The 27,924-nt window shown below is 47.4% G+C and overlaps 2 pseudogenes; both read left to right on the top strand.

Moving 5' to 3' along the window:
• Nucleotides 1-19,548: 19,548 nt before the first annotated feature.
• On the top strand, nt 19,549-24,553 carry LOC146183113 (uncharacterized; annotated as a pseudogene).
• A 19-nt stretch (nt 24,554-24,572) lies between these two features.
• LOC146183112 (uncharacterized) lies at nt 24,573-26,511 on the top strand (annotated as a pseudogene).
• Nucleotides 26,512-27,924: the final 1,413 nt, after the last annotated feature.

Below are 27,924 nucleotides of genomic sequence, written 5' to 3'. Positions count from 1 at the left end.
TGCATCTGGCGTCACCTCTTGACGAGGAGTTCCCCTCTTTCTAAGACTGCCTCTGCTGCGTCGGCACTGGAGTCGAGATGCGGCGGCCGCGAGCTCTGATGTCGTGCGCAGCGCACCTGTTGCTCCTCTTCGGTTTCCGCGCATGCGCGCTAATGGCCTGTCTTACACTCGGCGAAATGCGCGGCTGGATGGCTTAGTGTAGCTCCCGCTGCAATATAAACAAGGAATATGGGGGCTGCTTTAGCCGTGCGTTTTCCTTGCACTGCCACATTCCCGCTTCATTCTGAACACGTGCAGATCTCTCGCGATGCATTTGCGGCGGGTCGCAGAGTACCGTCAGCGGCGCAGCTTGAGAAAATCTGTTTGCTTGACTTTATTTTCCGTAAATTGAACTTAAATAAGGTTGAAAAGTTTGTTGAGAATGTGTACTATTTGAGGCCGACTGCAGACAACTATGGTAAATACGGATGCGATGCGTGCCTCGGAGGTAAGCGATCGCATTGCAAGCGAGAGCTCATTTGTGTTAGCCATTTTAAGTGAGAGCTTACACGGCTCCTTCGCTCGAAAAGCTGCAGGTGTATTCGTAGTAGTAGTAGTAGTAGTAGACTCACCACGTGTCGGAAATATTCGAGAGCTCCATAAAAACATTTGATTGTAATTTTTGGTTTGGTGATGAATGATTGATTGCTGTCTAACAGGCGATGACGAGTTTAGGAAATCAATCGAACGAATAAAAATTAAACATGACTGCACAATTTACCATGGATTAACGCGAAAACACGGATGCTGCTTTTGGTTGCTTCTAGTTGCTTCCAGTAGCTTAATTCACTTCTTTTTTGCCCATTTTATCTTTAGTACTTTCAAATTGGCCCCGCCGGGGTGGAACTGGGGTTACGGCGCTCGACTACTGTTCCCAAGGAGGCGGGATCGAATCCCTACCTAGGTGGCCGCTTTTCAGCGGAGGCGAAAAGCATGGGGCCTGTGTGCTGTTCGATCTCAGTGCACGTTAAAGAACCCCAGGTGGCCGAAATTTCCGGAGTCTTCCACTACGGCTTCTCTCATAGCCGAAGTCGCTTTGAGATGTTCAACCCCGCAAACCAAACCAAACCAAATTGCGCGCCAATCCCTTCCTATGCCCTTTTTCGGCTCTACTTCCGGTTGCGTGACCTCACATCCTTGACGTCATATTGTCACGTAGTGGTGACAAGGCCGTAGCCACCAAAAGAAGGCACAGGCTTGATTGTACTGAAATGACTCTTTATTGGGCTGACTTGCGCCCGCAAAATAACTAAGCAACTCGGCGGCGGCGATAGCAACAAACGGACTTGTCGATCGCCGAACAAAGAATGCCCGTCACACTCGTCAACGCTCAATTTAAAGGCTGCTCAGAACAATCTAGATAACGTTGCAAACTACTACTAGCACAACCTAGAACATTATAGAAAAATACGCAAGCGATGGGAATCTTCGATACAGATCTCGACGCATTGTTGGCGACAAAGACAATGATAACGCGTCGTACGGCGACAACGCGCATGAACAAACACGGGAGACAGAATTATACGCGTGCCAGAATCATAGTGATAAGGTGGCATGCCGGTGGCTGTTAAAAACAACACAGTTTTGAAGGTTTCGCGGCATTACTCCCCCCTTAAAAAACATCCGCCTCGATGTTCCAAAATAAATTAAAAATAACATTACAAAGTTTAAACACCACGGATTCTTTAACGCGCGTAATACGACTTCAGAGGAACAATATGTACGATTTCTGGGCGCGCGCGCCACCGCTGTGATGCTGTCGTACCGTCGGGAAGGACTTCACAGTCCAGTTGTCCGACGCGGCGAAGGATTTTGTATTGCCCAAAGTATCGACGCAGCAGCTTTTCACTGAGTCCACGGCGGCGAAATGGAGTCCAAACCCACACTTGGTCTCCTGGATTGTACTCTGCGTGGCGTCGTCGTAAGTTGTATCGTCAGGTGTCGGCACGCTGTTGGTCTTTAATACGAAACCGTGCGAGTCGTCGGGCTTCCTCTGCACGCTGCAGGTAGGCGGCGACACCAAAGTTGTCCTGGTTGGTTACGTACTGTCGCATTGCGTCGATCGTCATCCTGGGCTCCCTGTTGTACACAAGCACGAACAGGGTCGCTCTGGTAGTCTCCTGGACTGCGGTGTTATAAGCAAAGGTCACGTAGGGCAAAATGGTGCCCCAGGTCTTGTGTTCAGCATCGACATACACGGCGATCATGTCCGCGATCGTTTTGTTCAGCCTCTCCGTAAGACCATTGGTCTGGAGATGGTATGCAGTTGTTCGTCGATGGCTTGTGTGACTGTATTCCAGGATGGCTTGCGTCAACTCTGCCATAAATGCTGTTGCCCTGTCCGTATTGAGCACTTCTGGGGCGCCGTTTCACAAGAGAATTTATTCGATAAAAAATTTGGCAACTTCTGCAGCTGTACCATTGGGCAGTGGTTTCGCTTCGGCGTAGTGGGTAAGGTAGTCAGTGGCCACGATGATCCATTTGTTACCCATAGACGAAGCTGGAAAGGGGCCGAGCAGATCCATCCCAATTTGTTTAAAGTGCAGTTATGGGGGCGGAATCGGGTTTAGTAGTCCTGCTGGTCTGATCGGCGGCGTCTTGCATCGTTGGTACTCCCGACGTGTCTTCGCGTAGTGGGAAAGTTCGGCAGGCAGTCGCGGTCAGTAGTACTTCTCCTGGATTTGACACAACGTGAGTGCAAACCCGAGATAGCCTGCTGTTGGCTCATGGTGCAACGCGTGCAGAATTTCCTGCTGCAGGTTTTTAGGCACAACAAGAAGCTGCGCGGTCCTGTTGGGTGCGAAGTTCTTCTTAATGAGGAGGCCATTGCTTAACGTGAACGATGATAAATGTCGCCTGAACACAGAAGAAAAGACCGCTTCCCCTCCTGCTAAGTAATCGGCTAGCGCTTTCAGCTCAGGATCTGATCGCTGTTCTGCGAAACTGCGAACCGGTTCGAAAAAGGTGTCTTCGTCTTATTCGCCAGCGCATCAACGGAGGCTCGTGACAAGTAGTCTGCAACGGTGTGTTTGCTGCCTGACATGTATGTGACTGTGATGTCGAATTCTTAAAGACGTGGGGTCCGTCGGGCAAGGCGGCAAGAGGGGCCTTCAAATTTGCCAGCCAGCAGAGCGCGGGGTGATCGCTTACCACCTTGAATGGTCAGCCATATATGTACGGGTAGAACTTTGAAGTGGTCCAGATGAACGCAAGGCACTCCTTTCCGGTGGTCGAGTAATTCGCTTCAGCTTTCGAGAGGGACCTGCTAGTATAGGCGATTACTTTCTCCTGTCCGGTATTCTTCTGAATGAGAACGGCGCCTAGGCCCAGTCTGCTCGCGTCGGTATGTATCTCAACCTCGGCGTTCTCATCGAAGTGGCTTAGCACAGGAGGAGACTGTAGGCGGCGCTTAAGTTCCTCGAAGGCTTCCGCTTGCGGTTCTTCCCACTGAAATGGCATGTCTGCCTTTGTAAGCAGGGTCAAAAGTTCGGCGAGGCGCGAAACGTTCTTGACGAATCATCGATAATATAAGCACAGTCCGAAGAATCGGCGTTCAGCTTTCTTGTCACGTAGCTGTGGAAACTGTGCGATAGCAGCTGTTTTCTGCAGGTCAGGGTCAACTTCCTTGCTGACAATATGACCAAGAAACAACTCGTTGTAGGCTTCTCTGCTTTCAGCGTTAAAATTGAGGACTTGATTGTGTCAAGCACTGTTCGAAGCCTTCTTAGATGGTATTCAAAGTTTGAAGAGAACACAACGACGTCGTCCAAATATACGAAACAAATCTGCCACTTTAAGCCCTCCAGTACAGTGTCCATTCACCGTTGAAAAGTGGCTGGTGGGGAGCACAAACCACATGACATTACCTTGAATTCGAAGAGTCCGTCTGGTGTTAATAACGCCATCTTCTCACGGTCTCTTTCATCGACATCAATTTGTCAGTACCCGCTCTTCAGGTTCATTGACGAGAAGTACTTAGCGTTACAAAGCCGGTCCAAAGTGTCGTCTATGCGGGAAAGCAAGTAGACATCATTCTTAGTTATGCCACTCAAGCGGCGGTAATCAATGCAGAAGCGAAGTGTGCTGTCTTCCTCCCCAAAACGACTGGTGCCGCCCAGGGGCTGTTCGATGGCTGGATCACGTCATCACGCATCATTTCCTCAACTTGATCGCGTATGGCCTGGCGTTCTCGCGGTGATACACGGTAGGGGCTTTGACGTAGCGGTCGAGCGTTTTCGTCCGTGATGATGCGATGCTTTTCCAACGAAGTTTATCGCACCTTCGATGCTGAAGAAAAGCACTCGCTGTAATTTTCAAGTAGAGTGCAAATCCGGTCTTGTCTGTCTCAGCGGAGCGATGGGTTAATGTCGCAATTGGGCTGCTTGGCTGGGTTGGGTGCATCGTCATCAAGTTGGCTGGGGAGGGAGAAGACCTCTCGGGTGTCCGCTAGCTCGTCAAGGAAAGCAATCGTCTTGCCCTTGTTCATGACGGAAACGGATGATGCCTCTTGCGATGCCAAGTCCTGTATCCAGTAACAACTGAGTGTTTCCTTCAACAACCCCTTAAGTGATTTCGACTTCTCCGGTACGGTCAATTTTCCGTCGAGGACGTTGAGAGCGACGTGAGGCGTCCACGTTCTCGTAGAAGGTATGGATTTCTCGTTCGAGAGCTTGATGAGTTCGGATCGGAGGTCGGTGATCGTTCGATGTTCGTTCAGAAAATCCATGCCCAGAATCACATCGCGGGAACAGTGCTGTAGGACGACGAAGCTGGTAGGGTAGTTACGTCCATTTAACCCTTGCGGTCATTCTCCCCGACAGCGTAATAAGGTTACCACCAGCGGTGCGTATTAGAGGGCCGTCCCAAGTGGTCGTCGTTTTCTTGATTTGAGCGGCGAAAGCTCTACTGATGACAGAGTAGTCGGCTACGGAGTCCACTAGGGCGGCAACCGTGCGTCCGTCGACAGCGACCTCGAGGTCGCTTGTTCGCGTCCTAGTATTGCACGTTGGCTTCGGTATTTGATTTCTGCTTTCTCTTATGCTGAGGTCGTGGCTGGGGAACACAGTCGTAACATCGCTGTGCGGCGATGTCTGGTCGGGATTTCGTCGACGTTGTCGTCTTGTGGATCGGTGATTTAATGGCTGCGTCATCGTCACTCATCGTCCGCGATGGAGGATCTCCGTGTTTACGCCGTGAAGAAGCCTCACAACCTCACCTCCAATGGTTTCTCAGTTTAGTTTCCCCTGCGCGGGCTTGGGGACCTTTCGCGCACACTTTCATCGTAGTTAAGGCCTGGCAACGCAAAGCGGGCAATGTATGGCGATGGAGACCTGAACCAACGGCTTGGTGGCGCAATCTCACCGCTACGCAGATAGTTGTCGATTTCTTGCGGTTGTTCACATGGGCGTGGTCGTGGAGCGTCGACTGCAAATCCGCGGAAACCAATTCGTCGGTACGGGTAATGGCACAGAATGTGGCCGGCCTCACCGCAGGGGAAGCATAATGGCCGGTTGTTCGCTTTCCTCCAAGTGACGCACGTCCTTGGGCTTGGGAAGCCCAAGCTTTCCACGCGAAGTTCTGCTGAATGGGTGGCACAAGCGACAGCGCTGTACTCAAGGACCAAATCTGGGATGCGCTGCTATCGCTGTCTTCGTCGTCCAAGGTCCGTCCTCGTCGCCACTGTTACCTGTATGGCCCCCCGGCCACAGCGTCAATAAACAACCACCGCAGACAGCGTCGCCCGGCGAATGATCGCACGTTTATTCTCGGACACAAAGTGACAGTTGACAGCCGCGTGGTGCGGACGCGTGTTCCATCGCTCCTCCGAGTGCACGTGGCTACCTGAAACGGACGGACTGGCGACAGCGGGAGCTTCCGAAGCGTCAAATAGATGAGTTCTTTCTTTTATTAACTTCATTTCGTTTGCATTTTCAGCTAGTTAGGTTAGGTGCAGCCTGAGATATACATTTTAGCCCTTGGTCCTAGCGGCCTGGTTTTTCGTGCCGGCAGCTAGGTTTTCTTGGCGTTCATTATTTAGTTATCTTGTTTAGATAAATATTTTTTCTTCTAGGCTATTGGCATTCGCAGAATTGGTTTTTAACGCGTGTTTGCTAGTCGTTTCTTGTGTCTTGTTTTGGCAATTTTGTATATTTTGAGAATTCGTAATATATATAGTTCAGGCGATGAGCGCTTAAGATGTGCAATCAAAAGAAGGTAAAGTGTACTCAGTGTCAGGCGCAGGTTAATCTCAAGGAAACGCGTTTTGACTCTGTAGGTGATGCGGAAGGCAGCGACTTTTTGTGTCGGTGTTGCTTACTGAGTGCGCGTCTAGATAGATTTGATCAATAAAGGGGCAGTTTAGTGTTTTGTGTGGATAATTTAGAAAATGAAGTACGTTTGTTAAGAGCGGAAAATTAGAAACTGCTTGGACAGCTTACTCAAATTGAAAAAAAGGGGCCCACTTTATCCTTGGAACCAACGAGGACGAACATTCCAATGCGGTCCACGTGGCAAGGCCAGCACTGGCATGGAAGGCATAAGCAAAATAGGTCAGGCGGATCCGGACCGTCAGAGTTTAGAAGGAGCTAAGACGCCGGAAAAAAGGAAGAAGTAAGGAAGAATGAAAATCCCAGAGATAAGGACACAGATAACCGAAAGCAGGAGCCAACAGTTGGAAGAGGGAGAGAGAAGGCCCAGGTGCTTATCGCCGGAGATTCTAACATGAACAGGTGCAAGCGAGATATCTTGGAACGTGTAAGGGGTGATAAGAGAGTGTTGGTTGGAGCCTTCCCAGGGAGAACAATGAGGACAGGGCTAAAAGAGAGTAAAAATAGGCTGTTGAAGAATTCCGCAGAGCGCAGTATGGTAATAGTAGCCGCGGGGCTAAACGATGTCCTAAATGGTGACGCTGCAGGAGTGGTGGAAAGTTTAGCTAAGGGAGTTGACGAGATCAGGGAGATAGCACAGCAGACGCAGATAGTTGTATGCACAGTACCAGATGTGCTAGGATTGAACGGAAAGATGGAAAAGGACGTGGTGACAGTTAATCAGGACATAAGAAAGGTAAGCCTGGAGAAGCGTTTCGAAGTGGTTGAGGTAAACAGGGAGGTACATAAAGCAGGTTTTGGTAGGGCTTTTCAGCGAGATGGCATTCAATTCAACAGAAGGGTGGGAGCAGAGATCGGCTGGCGCCTAGCAGGCAGGGCTGTAGCTTTTTTAGGGGGTCCGCGAGGACTCCATGCACAGAGGTAGATAGAAGTGAAGCAGAAGAAAGTGTAATAATGGAGGCTGAGCTCCCAAAAATGGCAAAGAGTAGGTCGAGAAAGGAAAGTACAAAAAAGAAATTTAACGCTAGGATCAGCTACATAAACATGCAAGGAGGTAGAAAAAGAGTGAAATGGCTAGAGATAAAACAGCAGTTGAAGGATGACAAAATAGGTGTGTACGCTCTTTGCGAAACTCATCTCAGGTATCTAGAAGATCCGCCGTTTATAGAAGGCTACGTCTGGGAAGGGTGCAACAGAACGAGAACGGAAAAAAAGGATGGAGGGGTAGGTATGTTGATACACCAGGGAACAAATTGGTCAAATATATAAATCATCTTGTAAAGAACATCCGGCAACGCACTCCCTCACCAGAACAGGAGTTGGCCACCCTGGTGCAGTAATTGGCCACAACCTCCTATGATAAGCTCCATAAAACCCCGGCCCTCAGTCACCAGCGGCTGCGGAACAACTGACCACGGCGGCGGTCAGACCTGTGACGCAGCAGGGGGTGCTAAGAAAGCCTGGCTCCGCTGGACAGGCTGCCATTGGAAACTGACCCTGGCAACGTTTAATGCTAGAACCCTTGCTAGTGAAGCTAGTTTAGCAGTGCTGTTAGAGGAACTAGAGGGCATGAAATGGGATGTGTAGGGCTTAGTGAGGTTAGGAGGCCGAATGAGGCATATACTGTACTGAAGGATGGGCATGTACTGTGTTATCGAGGTTTACCAGAAAGGCGACAACTAGGGGTAGGTTTCCTTGTCAATAAGTATATAGCGTGTAATATAGATGAATTCTATAGTATTAATGAGAGGGTTGCAGGCATCGTAATTAGGCTTAATAAGCGGTATAAACTGAAGGTTGTACAGGCCTATGCACCTACATGTAGTTATGATGACCAGGCAGTTGAAAGCTTCTATGAAGATGTAGAATCGGCAATGCGAAAAGTAAAGACGCAGTATACTGTACTAATGGGCGACTTCAATGCCAAGGTAGGGAAAAAACAGGCAGGAGACAAGGCAGTAGGTGACTATGGCATTGGTTCTAGGAATAGCAGGGGGGAGTTACTAGTTGAGTTTGCAGAGCGCAATAACTTACGAATCATGAATACCTTCTTCAGCAAACGGAAGAACCGGAAATGGACATGGAAAAGTCCTAACGGAGAGACTAAAAATGAAATCGACCTCATAATGTGTTCAACCCCCGCTATTGTGCAGGATGTAGAGGTAATCGGGAAAGTTCGATGTAGTGACCACAGGATGGTGAGGTCCCGAATTAGCCTAAATCTGAAGAAGGAACGCTATAGATTAGTAAGAAAGAAACCTATCAACAAATTAGCAGTGAGGGGGAGGGCAGAAGAGTTCAGGATCTCGCTAAATAATAGGTATTCAGCTCTAACTGAGGATGGCGACATTACCCTAGAGGCAATGAACAATAATTTCAGAGATATCATTACTGAGTGCGCGGTAGAAGTAGGCGGTAGGATAGTTAGAGAGGATACCGGTAAGCTGTCTAAGGAGACGAAAGATTTGATTAAGAAACGACAGAGTATGAAAGCTTCCAATCCAACAGACCAGATCGAATTGGCCGAGATATCAAAGCTAATCAATAAGCGCAAGGTGGCCGATATAAGGAAATATAACATGGAGAAAATTGAGCATGCTGTAAAGAACGGGGGAAGCCTTAAAGCGGTAAAGTAGAAATTGGGCATAGGCAAAAACCAAATGTATGCGATAAGGGACAAGGCGGGCAACATCATCACTAATATGGACAAGATAGTCAAAGTAGCCGAGGAGTTCTATACAGATCTCTACAGTAGCCAAAGTAGTCAGGACCGTAATGAGATTGGCGGTAGGGAAAAACAGTCAGACGTTCCACCAGTAACGAAGGACGAGGTCAAGAAAGCACTAGAAACTATGAAAAGGGGGAAATCAGCTGGAGAGGATCAGATAACTACAGATTTGCTGAAGGACGGGGGGGATATCGTGCTAGAAAAACTGGCCACCCTGTATACGCAGTGCCTGGTGTCATCGACGGTACCAGAAGCATGGAAGAATGCAAACATTATCCTCATTCACAAGAAAGGGGACTCTAAGGACCTTAAAAATTACAGACCAATCAGCTTACTGTCTGTTTCGTATAAGGTATTTACTAAGGTAATCGCTAATAGAATCAGGACAACCTTAGACTGCAATCAAGTAAAGGATCAAGCAGGGTTTCGGAAACGGTACTCTACTATCGATCATATCCATACCATCAATCAGGTGATAGAAAAATGCTCGGAATATAACCAGCCCTTATACATAGCATTCATTGATTACGAAAAAGCATTTGACTCAGTTGAAACCTCGGCGGTGATGCAGGCATTGCGAAATCAGGGGGTAGACGAGCCGTACGTGAAAGTGCTGGAAGATATATATAGTGGCTGCACAGCAACCATAGTTCTACATAAAGAAAGCAACAAAATTCCCATAAAGAAAGGTGTTAGGCAAGGAGACACAATCTCCCCAGTACTATTCACAGCTTGTTTAGAGGAAGTATTCAGAGACTTGCAATGGGAGCAGTTAGGGATAAGGGTAGATGGAGAATACCTCAGTAATCTGCGATTTGCTGATGACATTGCCTTGCTAAGCAACTCGGGGGATGAACTGCAAATAATGATTGATGACCTAGACAGAAAAAGTAGAAAGGTAGGCTTGAAAATCAATATGCAGAAGACTAAGGTAATGTTCAACAGCCTCGGGAAGGAACAGCAGTTTACATTAGGTAGCGAAATACTGGAAATAGTAGGCGAATATGTGTACTTAGGACAGATAGTAACCGCAGATCCGGACCATGAAAAGGAAATATCAAGAAGAATAAGATTGGGATGGAGCGCATTTGGCAAGCACTCGCAGATTATGACTAGCAGCTTACCGGTATCGCTCAAGAGGAAAGTATACAACAGTTGCATCTTGCCTGTACTCACCTATGGGGCTGAAACATGGAGGCTAACCAAGAGAGTTCTACTTAAGTTGAGGACAACCCAGAGGGCTATGGAACGAAAAATGGTAGGGGTAACATTAAGAGATAAAAAGCGTGCAGAGTGGGTCAGAGAAATAACTCAAGTTACCGACATTCTAGTGGAAATTAAGAAGAAGAAATGGACATGGGCAGGACATGTAGTGCGAAGAGAGGATAACCGATGGTCGCTTAGGGTAACAAACTGGATTCCAAGGGAAGGAAAGCGTAGCAGGGGGAGGCAGAAAGTTAGGTGGGCGGATGAGATTAAGAAGTTCGCAGGGGTCAAGTGGGTGCAGCTAGCACAGAGCCGGGATAAGTGGAGAAATATGGGAGAGGCCTTCGCCCTGCAGTGGGTATAATCAGGCTGATGATGATGATGATGATGATGATGTAAAGAACATATCTGGGTTTCAGGAACAATTGCTGGCATAAGGACATGGCTAGGGGTAGTTTATTTAGGAACAGGACATCAATGCAGGCAAGAAAACAGGGATCTTATTGAATGTCTCAGTGACGATACAAGCCAGTTTGGAAACGGGGCCAATATTATTCTACTGGGGGACATGAACGGCCACATCGACAATCTGGATGGATACACGGATTTTAACGGCAAGCTAAAGCTAGATTTCTGTGAGCGACACGATCTAGTTATAGTAAATAGAGAAACAAAATGTGAAGGCCAAATCACGTGGGAATTCCGCAACAGACAGACGACCATTGACTATTGTCTAATGTCGCAGGAAATTTATAGCAAGGTCACAAAAATGAAAATAGACGAAGAAGGGGAGTGTAGTCTGGGAAGTTAGCATAAACGTATAGTCTGCAGATGGGGCCCTTGATGAAAAGAGAAATGGAATTAACGACGATCAAATAGCGCAGATAGCAGCAGACATAGAGGAAGCAATAGAGAAAAGCCCCATGGAAGACTGGAATTATGAACAGGTAGAACTACTCATAAGGAGGAAAATTCAGGAGGGTAAACTAGCAAACCGCTGGAATGGAAAGAGGAAGCCACGGAGCTGGTGGAATAAGGAAATCAGGGAAGCTATTAACAACGACGGGCTACTTCAAGGGAACACCGAATGGCAAAGAAAGCACAGGTATCTCAGGAGGAAATCGACCAAAAATGGGAATCATATCGAAAAAAGAAACTTCAAGTACAGGCCCTCATCCAAAGTAAAATAAGACAGTCCACCGATCGCTGGATGGCTGATATACACGATGCCTCTAGAGGCGGAGCAAGAAAATTCCGGAACCATATAAGCTGGCTAGGGAAGAAGAATCAAAGAAAGCAGGATCGGATTCAAGATAACGAGGGAAATTGTTTAAAGGAAGATAACGCAGTGAACTACATTACATCAGTTATAGCCAAATCATTTAGGAGCGACGATAGGGTAATCTCCGCAAATCAGGAAGCAACACAAGGTAGCAGAATACAAAGCAGCTTAGAACTGACCAATCTAAACTGGAAAAAGGCAGAAAAAAATATTCCTAAAAACACATCTACAGGATTAGATGGAATTCCTATCAAGCTGATTAATGAACTCGGTCCAAAAAGTAAGGAAACGTTTTTAAAAGCTCTGGAAACAGTCATAATGAATAAGCAAATTCCGGACAGCTGGCGGCAGAGTAAAATGAATTTGATTTATAAAGGGAAAGGAGACAGGATGCACATAAAATCCTACAGGCCGATTACCATAACATCTGTTATGTACAGGTTAGCCATGCAGGCGGTGAAATTAAAGGTGCAAGCATGGGTTGAGAGTAACAAGATACTCGGAGAACTTCAGAACGGCTTTAGAAATGGTAGGCGCTTAGATGATAGCCTGTTCGTGCTTACCCAATGCATAGAAATATCTAGAGTGGAAAATAGACATTTTTATTTGGCCTTCCTGGACATAAACGGGGCGTACGACAATGTAAGCAGGGAACTCCTGTGGAACATATTAAAAGAAGAAGGTATCGGTTATGAGATAATAGAGTTCCTACGGGAAATATACCGGGATAACAAAGTAGAAATTACGTGGGAAGGGATAAGTACGGAGGACGTCCAAGTATGCAAAGGATTAAGACAAGGCTGTCCTCTATCACCGGTGCTGTTCATGCTTTATATGATAAAGCTGGGACGGAGGATCCAAGACAGTAACCTAGGTTTTAACCTGTCATATAGATTAGGTGGAAAGGCGGTAGAGCAGCGCCTCCCCGGTTTGATGTATGCAGACGATATTGTGCTGCTAGCTGAGAGTCTGGAAGAATTGCAAACTCTAGTTAAGTATTGCGGAGACGAAGGGGCGCTCTAGGCTTCAGTTTCAGCGCAGTTATGTCGGATCTAATGATTTTCAATGGCTGAACTGATCATGGTCTTAAAATACAAGGCCTTGAAATACCTAGAGTAGCAGCATATAAATATCTGGGGGTATGGGTAAACGAAGAATTGGCATACATTGGAAAGCATGAGCAATCACTTAAGGCCAAAGGGCGAAGGAATGCCGGGATAATGAAGCATAAGGCATTGTGGGGATATAATAGGTATGAGGTTTTGAGGGGTATTTGGATAGGAATTATGGTGCCCGGACTTACTTTCGGAAATGCGGTTTTGTGCTTAAAATCAGAGGTACAGTCGACATAAGAAACAAATCAGAGATCCGTTGGACGATTAGCACTAGGTGCACATGGCAAAACTACAAATGAGGCGGCACAGGGAGATATGGGCTGGGCATCTTCCGAAGTACGGGAAGCTCAGAGTAAAATATTATATTAGGAAGGCCTGAGGAAATTGGACAGTAACAGATGGGCAGCTAAAGGATTTAAATACCTGTACCTAAAAAGCGTTGACTCACAATGGAGGAAACGAACTAGGGAACTAACTAGTAAGTGTGCTAGTAACAAGGACGGAGAAATAAACAGCATTAGGCAACAGGTGAAAAACACAGAAGGTAAAAATTGGATAAATTCGATGGAAAAGAAACAGAGTGTGGAATTATACCGAAGTGGAAAATGCAGATCAGGACGGAAGATTTTTTTGATAACTCAAGAGGCAGTGCCCTACGTTTTGAAGCTAGATCAGGGTGCCTTAGAACACGCAGCTACAAAAAGAAATTTAACAATGGAGATGACGCATGTGCTGTATGTGGAAACTCCAGTGAAACAATTGACCATATTATACTCGAATGTAATGGTATCCATCCGGAAGTTGGTGCAGGCGCAATCACTGTTCCTAAAGCTCTGGGGTTTAGAGATAACAGTGGCCGGGTGAATAAACCGGCGGTGGAAACTAGCAAAAAACGACTGCAAGATTGGTGGCTTAAAGCAGAGAAGCGACATAATGTTAGTAATGTAGGAACAAAATTTAATAAATAGAATGATGGTTTAGTTAACCATTCTAAATCAATAATTAAGATATTGGGAGAAAAATGAGCATGATGGCTACTGCTACTACCCCGTTTCAAAGGGGAAGCTCCTATATTCCATCCATCCATCCATGGGGGTCGTTGGTAGGCTTGGCGAGCGGGGGCCAAGGGGCGGCTTTCAGGAACAGGACGGTAGCGGCGAGGGCTTGGAAAGTCATCACGTCGGGGCGCAGGGCGACGTAATGCAGCAGCGTAGTTCATCGCTGTTGCCTCTCGTGCTGGAACTGTTGCAGACGTCTCTTTAGAAAGACCCAGCGCCTTCTGGACTTCTTCACGGACAACGTCCGCGAGCTTCGCTACCTGGGTTTGTTGCGATGATGGCAGCAATGGGAGGAGCTCCTCTCGGACGATCTCCCGGATGAGGTCCCGAAGGCTCTCTGCGCTTGCAGATGCGCTGGGCTAGTGGCTTGAGTAGTCCGGTTGAAGTGGTCGCTTGTAGTGGCGCATCCGGGTGTCCAACGTGTTCTCGATGGTCGATGCTTCACTTTTAAATTCGTCCACAGTTTTCGGCGGGTTCCGGACAAGCCCTGCTAAGAGCGGCTCTTTAATGCCTAGCGCTTCATCTCCTCTAGGTAGAACAGGACGGGCTCATTTGGGATTTGAAGTGTTGATTGGAGGAAGGCCTGAGCTCTTTCTTTTCGAATAGAACTTGCAAAGGCCATCAAGAACTATGCTTTGAATATCTCCCAATCCTTGAAAGAAGTCTCGTGGTTTTCGAAACAATCTCGGGCATGTCCTAGAAGAACAAAGTAGACTTGCCTGAGTTTTGCAGAGTCGTTCCAGCCGTTGAATTCTGCCACACGGTCGAAAAGGCCCATCCTGTCTTCCACATCTTCACTGGGCAGTCTTTGGAAGATGGGGGGCTAGCGGGGCTGCACATCGACGACTGGTGCTATGTGCCTCTCTTATCCTTGTCTGTTCCGCGCTAAGCCTGCCAGTAATCATGTCCCAGAACCAACTAGCCCAGAACTCTACTTTGCTCAGGTGCTTTAGGCTAGGCCATTTCCAAAGTGGTTGCCTTTCTGAATCGAACGGGGTAAGGCAGCAGACCGTGTTGCGGTTGTAGGACTTGGAGTCGGCGGCTGGCTAGGCGACTCGTAAGCTCGTCCTCCAGAGTGACAGGAAGAAGGCTGAGATTTTCGCTTGAAGGATCAAGGTACAGCACCTCCACCAGATGTCACGTAGTGGTGACAAGGCTGTTGACACCAAAAGAAGACACAGGTTTGGTGGTACTGAAATTAACTCTTTATTGGGCTGACTTGCGCCAGCAAAAGAACTAAGCAACTCGGCGGCGGCGATAGCAACAAACGTGCTCGTCGATCGTCGAACAAAGAATGCCCGTCACAACTCGTCAACGTTCAATTTAAAGGCTGCTCAGAACAATCTAGATAACGTCGCAAACTGCTACTAGCACCACCTGAACATTGTAGAAGCATACGCAAGTGATCGGAATCTTCGAGACAGATCTCGGCGCATCGTTCGCGACAAATAAAATGATAATGCGTCGTACGGCGACAACGACAATGAAGAAACACAGGATACAGAATTGATACACGTGCCAGAATCACAGTGATAAGGCTGCATGCCGGCGGCGGTTAAAAAACAACAAATAAAGTTTTGAAGGTTTCGCGCAATATCCACTACCGGCACTCGTTTCTTTTCGCTTTCACTCCCAACTACGGCGCGATCAGGTGTCCACAGAACAAGTATAGCAGACACTGCGCCTTACCTTTCCTGTGAACCTGTTAATTTAATTAATTACCTAATTACCTTTTTGGCCTAGTTACTTTTTTCTACAGCAACATTATGTCAACCTCTATCACTGACACCACTCAATGACCTCTACCACTTCTCAATTACCCGCAACTGCTGCGGACACAATTTTGCGGACGCGGTCTGCGCACACGGTCTGCGGACACAGTCTGGGACCAGGGTCTGCAGACAGAGAGATCTGTGAACATTGCGAAGTAACACTTTCGCCTTCTAGGGGCCACTTCTAGGGGCCATTGAGCGCTGAAGTGTGATGAGGCGAGAATATCTGTGGCATGGTGGATTGAATGCCTCCACTATGGCACCTCTTTCCCTCTTTTTTTTCACTCCCACCCTCCTACTTTTTCTTACGGCTCGGTTAAGGTGTCCGCAGAAAATTTTGTTAGCCACCTTTTTTTTCTTTAAACCAATTTGAAATGCCGCTGATGCCTGGTGTACTGTGTCTGCTTCTACATGTAGTGTTATGTGGCCTTCGAGGAAGCGCCCAATGAAAGATAGTGCAAAGACGCCTGACCGAACGCCACGCGGGGTCAGCTTCGTAAACCGTCTGGTGACGTTACACCCGAAAATGACGTCACGATTGATGAGGTTATCGTCAAACGCATTTCAAGGCACGATTTACTGCACCACTGATGACGTCATCATTAATTTCACTGTTCGACATACTACACTACTCATGATGTCGTCAATAATATAAGGTAGGATATACTGCACCACTGATGATGTCATAGATAATTTCAAGACACGACTTACTACATCAGTGGTGACGTCATTGTTAATTTAAAGGTAACAAACTCTGCACGACTGATGACGTCATCAAATAAAAGCTTTAACCACAGATGGACACAATCGTGGCCGCGAGCATGACCCAATAAAGGCTTTCGCCATGCAATGAAAAATCGGATCAAAGGTGTCAAAATGCTCAGAATGAAACACCAATGCTTTGTGAAATAAAAATTGTAATGCAAATGTGAAAATGTGTGAATTATATTTAGAACAACAAAACTAATAAATATGCTTTGAAAGGTATCACACTGTTTCCAATGAAAAAACCAGTGTTTGCTAAGTTTTGATGTGTAAATTTAAAAATAAATATAAAATAAACAAGCAAAAATATAATAAAAACAGAAAAATAAAAAGCGTAAAGCCCTCCTTGTCTCTGTGTAAAACGATGTCGCATCATACCGTTAACGGCGGAGCTTAATTATTCCTAATGTTTGGTTGGTTGTCTTGGTTTATGGGCTTTATTATCCCAAAGCGACACAGGCTATGAGAAATGGCGCAATGGAGGGCTCCGGACATTTAGACCACATGGGGTTTTCAGGTTGCATTGAAGTCGCACAGCACACGGGAACCGTATCTTTCTTTTCGTCTGAATCGTAAATCAGTATATGCTCGAATTACTGAACGTTCTATGAGCACTACGAATCGAACCACTCAATGCTGCACTCGATCGGTGTTCAGCGCTGTCGAATATGAAGACCACGGTTTATTTTTTTTTTCGTATGGTATCCTGGTATAAGTAATTGTGTTCCCTTTGGGATGTAAGTTATTTGCTTAGTGGAACATTTTTCTATGGCAGGGGTATCCGTCAGGTGAGAAGCCTTGTAAGGTAAGAGGCACGCGGTCCCCATCCATTGGAAAGCACCCTGCTGAATCGTTCATGAGGCAGCGAAGCGTGTAGGCTCTCAAAGGTTAAGAAGCTTTTCTCATCAATTTCGGTTCTCACGCCATGTTTAGACTTGGGTTTAATGAGAATACGGGCAAATCTGGTGCACCACTGGCTGTTCAAACCCAGTGTTCAGAGCCGATGGGACAAAGCGTGCGCAATGCCCACGCGCGATTAGCTAGAGCGCGAACACATGCGTAGCGATGTTAAGAAAAGTTCGAGCAAGTTTTAGTTCTTTATGCTTCTTTGTGTCCGCATTCTGAGGATTGGAAAAGGATGATAACAAGGCTAGCACTTGCTGAGGAACGTTCGCGAAGCTAATACCACCTTTAGGAAAGCGATTAAAGTCAATGCTAGCTCACTTTTAATTATTCATAGCAAAAAAGACATACAAGGTGTAAGCTTTTTTTTAGAAACAGAAGGTGCTTTTGCAAAAGCGGAACTTACGCTGATTTCGAAATGTGCCGCGGTGGACTTCATTAAACTTTTTACGAAGCCAACTCATGTACCATTGTGGCAATAGCCAAGATTTCTACCTCTTCGCCCATGAGTTGGAACAACATTCACGCTATAAATATTGTGCTTCGATAAAATAAACATGTCGATTTTGAATCAACGAGAAATGCTTTCCGGCGAGAGCTTTATTTTTAAATTCAAGGGCAGCTTCACTTTTTTCAACGAACCAATAACTTGTTCACCTTCATAGCTGGCAAGAAGACCAGGAAGTTTGAACGGAAACCTTCTAAATCAAATATATAAAGGTGCACGGCGAATCATGCTTGGGTTCCCTATTGGCGCAGACTAAATAAGCATCTCACGTTCTCACAGGGCTTAGAACTGCGAGCGCGATTGCAGGGGCATAGAGTCCCTTACTGTCGGTTCCACACGTTGTCCGCTTCCATGACCGCTCGGGCCTGAGTTGCAATAGTTCCGCAAGGTGTTACGTCTGCACTAATGCAACTAATGACTGCATGGTTACGGAGGCACAGAATTTAATATTTTTGTTGTTGAGAGTGTAGGAAGAAGGAAAGGCAGATGCACGGGCCTGCTACTGGCTTTGTAGCTGTGCCACCTCCGCTGCCTCGTGTGGACAGGAAAAAACATCATCATCATCATCAGCAGCAGCAGCAGCAGCCTGATTACACCCACTGCAGGGCGAAGGCCTCTCCCATAATTCTCCACTTAACCCGGTTCTGTGCTAGCTGCATCCACTTGACCCCTGCGAACTTCTTAATCTCATCCACCCACCTAACTTTCTGCCGCCCCCTGCTACGCTTTCCTTCCGTTGGAATCCAGTTTGTTACCCTCAGCGACCATCGGTCATCCTCTCTTCGCACTACATGTCCAGCCCATGTTCATTTCTTCTTCTTAATTTCTACTAGAATGTCGGTAACTTGAGTTATTTCTCTGACCCACTCTGCACGCTTTCTATCTCTTATTGTTACCCCTACCATTTTTCGTTCCATAGCCCTCTGGGTTGTCCTCAACTTAAGTAGAACTCTCTTGGTTAGCCTCCACGTGTCAGCCCCATAGGGGAGTACAGGTAAGATGCAACTGTTCTATACTTTCCTCTTGAGTGATACCAGTAAGCTGCTAGTCATAATCTGTCTGCGAGTGCTTGCCAAATGCGCTCCATCCCAATCTTATCCTTCTTGTTGTTTCCTTTTTTAGGTCCGGATCTGCGGTCAATACCTGTCCAAAGTAGACATATTTCCTACTACTTCCAGCGCCTCGCTACCTAACTTAAACTGCTGTTCCTTCCTGAGGCTGTTGAACATTACCTTAGTCTTCTGCATATTGATTTTTAAGCCTGCCTTTCTACTTTTCTTGTCTAGGTCACCAATCATTATTTGCAGTTCATCCCCGAGTTACTCTCTGCCACAGCTACTCAATTTACCAAGCAGCCAACCGATGTGCAGGCAGCAACATTTCTCGTGAGCATAGGCGAAGAAGGCAGGAATACATTCAGCACTTTCAAGTTTGAGGCGGACGAGGACAGAAATGACGTCAAAGTTTTGATAAAGAAATTCGAGCACTACTACAGGCCAGCAAACAACTTAACCCTCCACGAATTCCGCTTTGGTTCGAGGGACCAGAAAGAAGGCCAACCATTTAATGACTGGTTGATCGAGTTGAAAATTTCAGCCAAGAACTGTGAATTTGAATTTGGACTTCTAGACGACCGCATGCTACGTAGCCGTATTGTTCTAGGTGTCCGAGACAAACGTTTGCAGCAAAAACTGTTAGAGGAAAACCCTTCTCACCAAAAACCGGTAGAAATTTGCCGCATTGAACAGCAAGGACAGTAGCACTTCAAAGAGATAAGCGCAGCAACGGGCGGAGCGCACACTTCGATAGGGAACTCGGTTGCGACAGAACGGAAGCTGTGCAGTAGCTGCGGCTACCAGATGCATCGTGGTGGAATTTGTCCAGCGAGAGGAAAGAATTGCAGGAAGTGCGGTGCACAGAACCATTTTGCCCAGGTTTGCAAATCAGTCAGTGCCACGCATAACGCCAGCCGTCAAGGAAAACAGCTGCACGAGGTACGGGCCGAGACGGACAATTTTGTTCTTGCGGAACTAGCGATAAACTTTCTTGAAGTTGATAAATGGACAGCAACAGTTCACATTGAAGGCCAACCTTTCACGTGCAAACTGGACACAGGAGCAAACTCTTGCGTTATCTCCAAAAATGAGCTGGAAAGATTACCTGCTAAGCCAGAGGAAGCCTGCAAGGTGACTCTAACAACATTCTTTGGCCACAAGACTACAGCACAGGCAAAACTCAAGCTTATGCTACACGCTAACGAAAAAAATGCGAACAATTTTTCGTCGTCCAGCACGATGTTCCACTCACGCTCAGCGGGGCAGTTGCAGAACGCCTGGGGTTCATATTGCCGCGAAACCTTCAAAACTGTATTTGTTGTTTTTTAACAGCCGCCGCCATACGGCCCTATCACTCTGATTCTGGATCGCGTATCAGTTCTGTATTCTTCGTTTGTCAATGCTCGATGTCGCGAGTCACACCTTTATCAGTTTCGTTGTAGCGCAAGATGCACCGAGATCTGTCCCGAAGATTCCGGCCACTTGTGTGTCTTTCTACAATGTTCCAGCTTGTGCTGGTAGCTGTTTGAGACGTTATCTAGATTGTTCTGAACAGCCTTTAAATTGAGCGTTGACGAGTGAGACGGGCATTCTTTGTTCCACGACCGACGAGCACGTTTGTTGGCATCGCCGCCGCCGAGTTGCTTAGTTTTTTTGCGGGCCCACTACATGAAGACATGTCGTGAGTGCCAACGACGCAAGGCTCCGCCTATCAGACCAGCAAGACTACGAAACCCGATTCCGCCCCCAGACCTGCCCTTTTAACAAATTGGGATGGATCTCCTCGGCCCCTTTCCAGCTTCGTCTATGGGTAACAAGTGGATCATCGTGGCATCTGACTACCTTACCCGTTACGCCGAAGCAAAAGCACTGCCAAATGGTACCGCGGTAGAAGTAGCCGATTTTTTTGTTGAACAAATTCTTTTGTGACACGGCGCCCCAGAAGTGCTCATCACGAACAGGGGAACGGCGTTTACGGCAGAGTTGACGCAAGCCATCCTGGAATACAGTCATACAAGCCATCGACGAACAACTGCGTACCATCCCCAGACCAACGGCCTTAAAGAGCGCCTGAACAAAACGGTAGCGGACATAATCGCCATGTACGTCGACGCTGAACACAAGACCTGGGACGCCATCTTGCCGTACGTGATCTTCGCGTATAACATGGCAGTCCAGGAGACGACCAGAGCAACCCCGTTAAAGCTTGTGTGCGGCAGGGAGGCCACGACGACGCTCGACGAAATGCTGCCGCACGTAACGAACGAGGACAACCTTGACGTCGCAGCCTACCCGCAGCGTGCAGAGGAAGCCCGAGGACTCCCACACCTGCGTATCAAAGACCAACAGCGCACCGACAGCCGACGATACATCTTACGACGACACCACGCAGAATACAATCTAGAAGACCAAGTGTGGGTTTGGACGCCAATTCGCCGTCGCGGACGAAGTGAAAAGTTGCGTCGATACTTTGGACCGTACAAAGTCATTCGCTGCGTCGGACCACTGGACTATGAAGTCATTCCCGACGGAATGCCAGCATCATAACGGCGACGCGCACGCCCAGAAATTGACATGCTGTACGACTGAAGCCGTATTACGCGCGTTAAAGAATCTGTGGTGTTTAAACTTTGCATTGTTTATGTGTAAGTTGCTTTGTTTTGGAACATCGAGGCGATGTTTTTTTTAAGTGGGGAGTAATGCCGTGAAACCTTCAAAACTGTATTTGTATTTTTTACAGCCGCCGCCATAAGACCTTATCACTCTGATTCTGGATCGCGTATCAGTTCTGTATTCTTTGTTTGTTAATGCTCGATGTCGCGAGTCACACCTTTATCAGTTTGGTTGTAGCGCAAGATGCGCCGAGATCTGTCCCGATGATTCCGGCCACTCGTGTGTCTTTCCACAATGTTCCAGCTTGTGCTGGTAGCTGTTTGCGACGTTATCTAGATTGTTCTAAGCAGCCTTTAAATTGAGCGTTGACGAGTGTGACGGGCATTCCATGGCGGAAGTAGAATGGTGGCGAAGGCTGGGCCCAAAAGTGGTTCAGCGGTACCGCAGCATAGCCACAGGTCGGGGGGCCAACCACTCAGATTAAGAAATTATTTCAGCATAGCCTTTCATGTCACCATACCAACTGGCCCAGATGTCTCTTCTATGAAGAAATAGAACTACAAATTAAAAAGTATCAGTGAACATAAAAAGAATGGACATTTTGATAACTTCGCTTGTGAATGAGGTAAGGTATTTTATAAATACATTCTTAATTTTCTTTTTAAATCTTGCAACACTCTTATCGCCGCACCCCCTTGATGTTGCATCGGTCAGGAGGCGCGGCCAGAGGTAACTAAGGCAACGGAGATAACGAAGCTGACGATGCAAGAAACTGTTTCTTATCGCTGTCTGCTGCTCTTCTGCTTTGGTGCCGGCCTCGGTGGGCCCGGGAAATGTTAATTTAGTTCGCAAGTCTGAAAACGTCCCTTTTGCGAAGATTTCGCCGTCCTTGCTGGTCGCTGCTCTGTCGCATCTTGGTGAGATTTAATATCCCCCTACAGCCGTGTTTTTCGGTTTCGTCCCCTTCGTCGTGCGGGCAGTGTGAAGTCTTTTTGCAGCATTGTATTGCGCTTAGCGTTTTATCGCGAGGTGAGCCCGCAGAAAGTGAGGAAGCGATGCTCTGTCACACGTTGCGACAGCGTGGACTCAACCGTCGGTGTCTTACCGCTTCCCGGCTGACTTTCACTGGTGAGCAGATCTGGAGGTTTCACACAGACAATGTATGCTCTAATGCTCCTGTGTAAAGCACGTTTGTTGATTCTAAAGCTGTCTGGACTCGCGCAACCTTGAAATTGCATTGAAAACTGCTGTATACTTTCTGCCGAAGAATTTAAATGTGAAGAGTGATCCCAGTGCTCTATGCTCCACGTATGTTTTGATGCACCTACTAATTCATGATATTTCTATTTCAGTTGCAGCTGTCATAGCTTTGTTCCTGTACATGCATGTTTCTTATCTGGTGATGTTTTGTGGCAGGGACTTCAAGCCTTTTCCATGCCTCGGCTGGGATCATGAGATGATTAGCCCGCTTAAACAGCGCTACTGTTTATGCTGTCTGCGGGGTGCATTTTTATTGTTGTGATTTGTTGCTGTATTTTAATGGTTGATGCAATAAACCATGAATATGAAAACCATAATTGTTCACTTAGTACACTGTTGCGAACTGGGCACGACTGCCCCGTTGCACCAGTGTTTCTGGACCGCACCTTACTGTGCTGAGGGACAAAGTAAATGGCCAAAGTATACTTGCATGACTTGCAGCAGTATTTGTATTATGAATTTGCATGCGTGGTTTCTATTTGGAAGAGTTGCTGCCTTTCTATGCCGCCACCTTTGCCAACCACTTTCATTCTGCTGGAGCAACTGCTTATAAACAAGGGCTTAAACAACAGAAACTAAAGTTCTTTTAGATGGCAAAGGTTGGCGCGTGCTGAAAGGCAACAACTTTGAAAAGATACAGGCTCGTCAATGCACGCAGCGGTTAAAAGAAAAAAAAAACTTGTTATAATTCGCGCAGATGTGAACGTATGCTTGACGTCATTTGACGTCATGGCCCCCCAATTTTCATTGGTTGCTGGAGCCCATGAGCCGCCATGTTTTGTACGTATGGGCGTCTATGGAGCCTTCGCTACCATAGTACATATATCTGGGGCATTCTTTGTTCGACGACCGACGAGCACGTTTGTTGCTATCGCCGCCGCCGACTTGCTTAGTTCTTTTGCGGGCGCAAGTCAGCCCCAATAAAGAGTTATTTCAGTACCATCACGCCTGTGTCTTCTTTTCGCGTGTACGGCCTTGTCACCACTACGTGACAATATACCGCATACAGACAGTCGCCAGTGAAGAACTGTATCCCCCAGCCCAACCTTTCGCTGATGTTTTCAGTGGGCTAGGACAACTGAAGGGCGTGGAGTACTCGATGAAGCTGAAACCTGGCAGCGGGGGAACCGTCGTGCCTGCTAGGAGGGTCCCCGTGGCACTGCAAGACAAAGTTCTGGCAGAACTGCAGCGCATGGAGCAGCTGGGCGTCATTACAAAGGTAAATGAACCAACCGAATGGTCTAGTCACATGGTGACCATAGTGACAAAAAAATAAAGTGCGTATTTGCCTCAATCCAACCGCTCTGAACAAAGAGTTTCTTCGAGAAAATTACCCCATGCCAACTTTAGAAGACAGTTCCGCGGCTGTCTGGAGCAAGGTTTTTTTCTACGCTTGATGCCGCATCCGGATTTTGGCAGATTAAGCTAACGAAAGAAAGTTTGAAAATCTGCACTATGTGCATGCCATACGGGCGCTATCGCTTCCTCCGAATGCCCTTTGGAATATCGGCAGCCCCAGAAATTTTTCAAGCTGCAATGCATCGCTTGTTAGACGGTCTACCTGGTGTAGCAGTTCTAATGGATGAAATACTAGTCTGGGGCACGAATAAAGATGAGCATGACTGCAACTTGACACTCTTGCTGACGCGCTGCCGTGAGTACAATCTGCGACTTAAGCTTAAAAAATGCACCTTCCTGTAGACGGAGGTACGCTACTTGGAACACATCCTGACTACGCAAGGGCTGCGCATTGACCCGGAGCGTATCCAGGACATTCTGGAAATACGCGAGCCTAAAACCAGTAAGCAACTGCAAAATTTTCTCTGCACAATGAACTAGGTACAGCGTTTCATTCTAAACATGTCTGTCCTGACGGAATCGATAACGCATGGGTTTGGACAGAAAAACAACAGGCCAATTTTGAAGCACTGCGCCAGGCACTGATAACAGCGCCGGTTCTTTCCTACTTCGACTCGAAGAAGGCAGTCACGCTTTCAGTCGATGTAGGGTCCGGTGTAGGGGCTGTTTTGATGCAAGACGACCATTCCGTAGCCTTCTCGTCCAGATCACTAACAGAGGCGCAACAGCGTTATGCGCAGATTGAAAAAGAAACGCTTGCGATAGTACATGGTTGCACGAAGTTCCATGATTACATTTTCGGCCAAGCAGACGTCATCGTCCAAACGAATCACCGGCCTTTGATACCGATCTTCACCAACCCCCTGCATCAGTGCCCGCTTCGTTTGCAGCGTTAGCGCCTCAGCTTGCAGCGTTACGCAATAACTTTGCAATACAAACCGGGTAAAGAGCTATTCCTTGCGGACACGTTATCGAGGCTTCCTAGTAAAAAGGCACTGCAAGAAGAAACCGAGCAGTTTCAAGTGAATGTGCTTGACTATGTTTCAGCGTCGGAACACCACTTGAGAACCTTGCGGGTGGCTGCAAAACGAGGATCCGGCATTTATCATTCATGTATACGCAGAGACGGCATGGCCGAACCACAAGCAGGGAGGCCCAGAGGCGGGAAGGCCATACTGGACCTACAGGGAAAAGTGCACGCACAAGGTGGGCTAGTCTTCCGAAGCAACAAGGTAATTATACCGCAATCGAAACGGGCAGAGATCATGCAGCTCCTTCACACAGCGCATGCTGGAGCCGATAAGATGAAAGCGAGGGCTAGCAGTGTCATGTTTTGGCCATGTCCGCAGATATTAAACAATTTTGCAAGTCCTGCAAGGCATGCCAAATCACCAGCCACGAAACCAGAAAATGCCCCTTTTGAGCCATGATGTTCCGACCCTTTCATGGGAGTCCGTAGGCGTGGATCTGTTTCATTATGGCGGCCGGGAGTTGGCCGTCATGGTTGGCTTCTATTCCTTTTTCTTCTAAGTCCGAGAGTTTCGCCACACCATGTCTCAGCACACGTTTTTTCGGTGCATGGGCTGCCACAGAAACTGTATAGTGACAACGGGCCCCCCTTCAGTAGCTCAGATTTCAAAGATTTTTTAAGAAAACTAGACATTGTCCATGTCACGTCAAGTCCATACCAATCGCGTTCTAATGGCATGGCGGAAAGAGCTGTTCAAGAGGTGATGAAAATGCTCAAGAAGTGCTCCTTTCGCACACCAGATTTTGAAATTGCTCTGCTTGAGTGGTGTAATACCACCAGGGACCCGGTTCTCAAGTCTCCGGCGCAGAGGCTCATAGGGCGGCAGACCCGGACCCTCCTGCCAGTACCAACAGCTCACCTGGAGCCAGAGGTCATACCCAGCAAATATATCCACGACCGTCTCCTGGATATCCGGCGTCGGCAAAAGATCCACTACGACCGCAGCGCCAGGGAACTTTCCCCGTTGACGCCGGGACCACGCGTAACACGTACGACACTCTCCAGAGAACCTGGTCTCCAGCTATTGTTCTAAAGCCAGCCGCAAAACCAAGACCTACGATTGTGAAGACTGAAGACGGCCATGAAATTCGTCGCGCAAGAGAGCACCTACGGGAGGCAGCACCTCAACCGGAGTAAGAACCAACCTCGCAGGGGCCTTCAGAAGCCGACCTCCAGCCTGAACAACAGCAGTTACGCAGGATCACAAGATTGCGTCGGTAACCCTGTCGATACCCGTTGCCCAATGAAACTTTTGGACTTCCTCATCGTTAAAGGGGAGATGTGGCCATATCACGCTGTCATCCTGATAGCGCCCCGACTGCTAACACATGACGTCTACGTCACTCATTCCAAGTGTACTTATATCGCTCCTTCCCATGAATAAACGACTTTTGTTATCGGACAGCCGGCCTGCCTACAATGGATGGATTTTAACTCAAGTAGGAACAGACTGCTTGCTACAAACGAGTTCTGTCGACTTAGAAGATTTGAATACATACCACAGTTTCTGCGAACTGGACAGCATTGCCATATGTGACCCTTCAATGAGCGCTTGCCAAGACAGCGTAGTTTTAAAAAACGTTCCCGAGAATAGCCAGCTGTGGTTTGGTGAAATAGCCTACAACATCGTGCCAGACTGAAAAACCTTACAGGTGTCAATGCTTCTACTGCCATCCTTCGGGGACATCAAGTGCCTTCATAGGAGGAGGAAGATGAGAAGAAAAGGCAGGGAGGTTAACGCGCACGGCATAAACGCTCTTTCCTCGCTGTTTATGGGGCACTCACAAAGAATGTGGCCTATAGTCTCGTCGCACCCGCAGTTTGTACATGCAGGGCTATTTGCCATACCTAACACAAAGGAATAAGAGTTTGTAAGTGCTACACCAACCCACGGACGGCAAAGCAATGTTTCATTACATCGGGGTAGGCCAGGTGGAAGCCGGAGCTCCAGGTCAGGGTCCAGGGATTTTAAGCGGTAGTTCGCAACTGGTCAGAATTAGGAGAGCGTGTGTTCCCGCGCAAGTTCGCGAAGCCTGCCTGCTGCATCTTCCCAGGAAAATGAAATCAACACACAATCGCCGTCTTGGTGGGCTGTTCGTGCGACCTCGTCCGCCCGGAGATTTCCCGCTATGCCGCTGTGTCCTGGAAGCCATTGGTAGATGATGTCATGTCCTCCATTTATGGCATAGTGATGAATTTGGCGTATTTCCGCTGCGAGTTGCTTATGGGCTCCACGGCGAAGAGCCGCTTTTAAGGCTTGTAGAGCTGCTTTCGAATCTGTGAAAATAGACCATCGTTGAGGGCTTTGCTGTGTGATATGCCTAATAGCGACACATAGAGCGATTAGTTCTGTGGCTGTTGAAGAAGTACAGTGAATTTTCCTAACTTTTATTTCTGTAGTAATTGCGGGTATGACCATGGAGCCAGAAGAACTCACGGCATTCACTGAACCGTCGGTGTAGTCATGCATACGATTTGCATGGTTATCATGGAAGTATTCAAAAGTGATTTGTTTTAGTTCTGTCGGCGATAATTCGACCTTCTTCCTCATGCCGGGTATTGAAAGAAGTACGTGTGGTTGATGCAGGCGGTGATATCTGTGCCCACTGTCCCTATTCTATACGCTCTGTGAAGAGCGAAGGTGATGGCGCTGGTGGCGGAGCTAATAAGTAAATCCGGGAGCGGAGCCGACCGTGTATCTGCAATCCATGTGTTTCTATGCAGTCGTCGCGTCTTTAATTCGCTTTACTATGGCGCTTGCATCATAGCATAAACAACATCCGCTGCCAACTGACTGTTTCAGAAGATACGGAGTATCTCCAACAATACTTGTTTCTTGATTACATGCTCGATAGCTATAAAAAACGCATTGGGCATTGTATTTACTCGTTCTAGCTCGGCAAGC

The sequence above is a fragment of the Amblyomma maculatum genome, chromosome 7 (genome assembly GCF_055883805.1).
Source record: "Amblyomma maculatum isolate TAMU_Amacu chromosome 7, ASM5588380v1, whole genome shotgun sequence".
In the NCBI taxonomy this organism is placed as follows: Eukaryota; Metazoa; Arthropoda; class Arachnida; order Ixodida; family Ixodidae; genus Amblyomma; species Amblyomma maculatum.
This window is presented reverse-complemented; position numbering and strand designations above follow the sequence as displayed.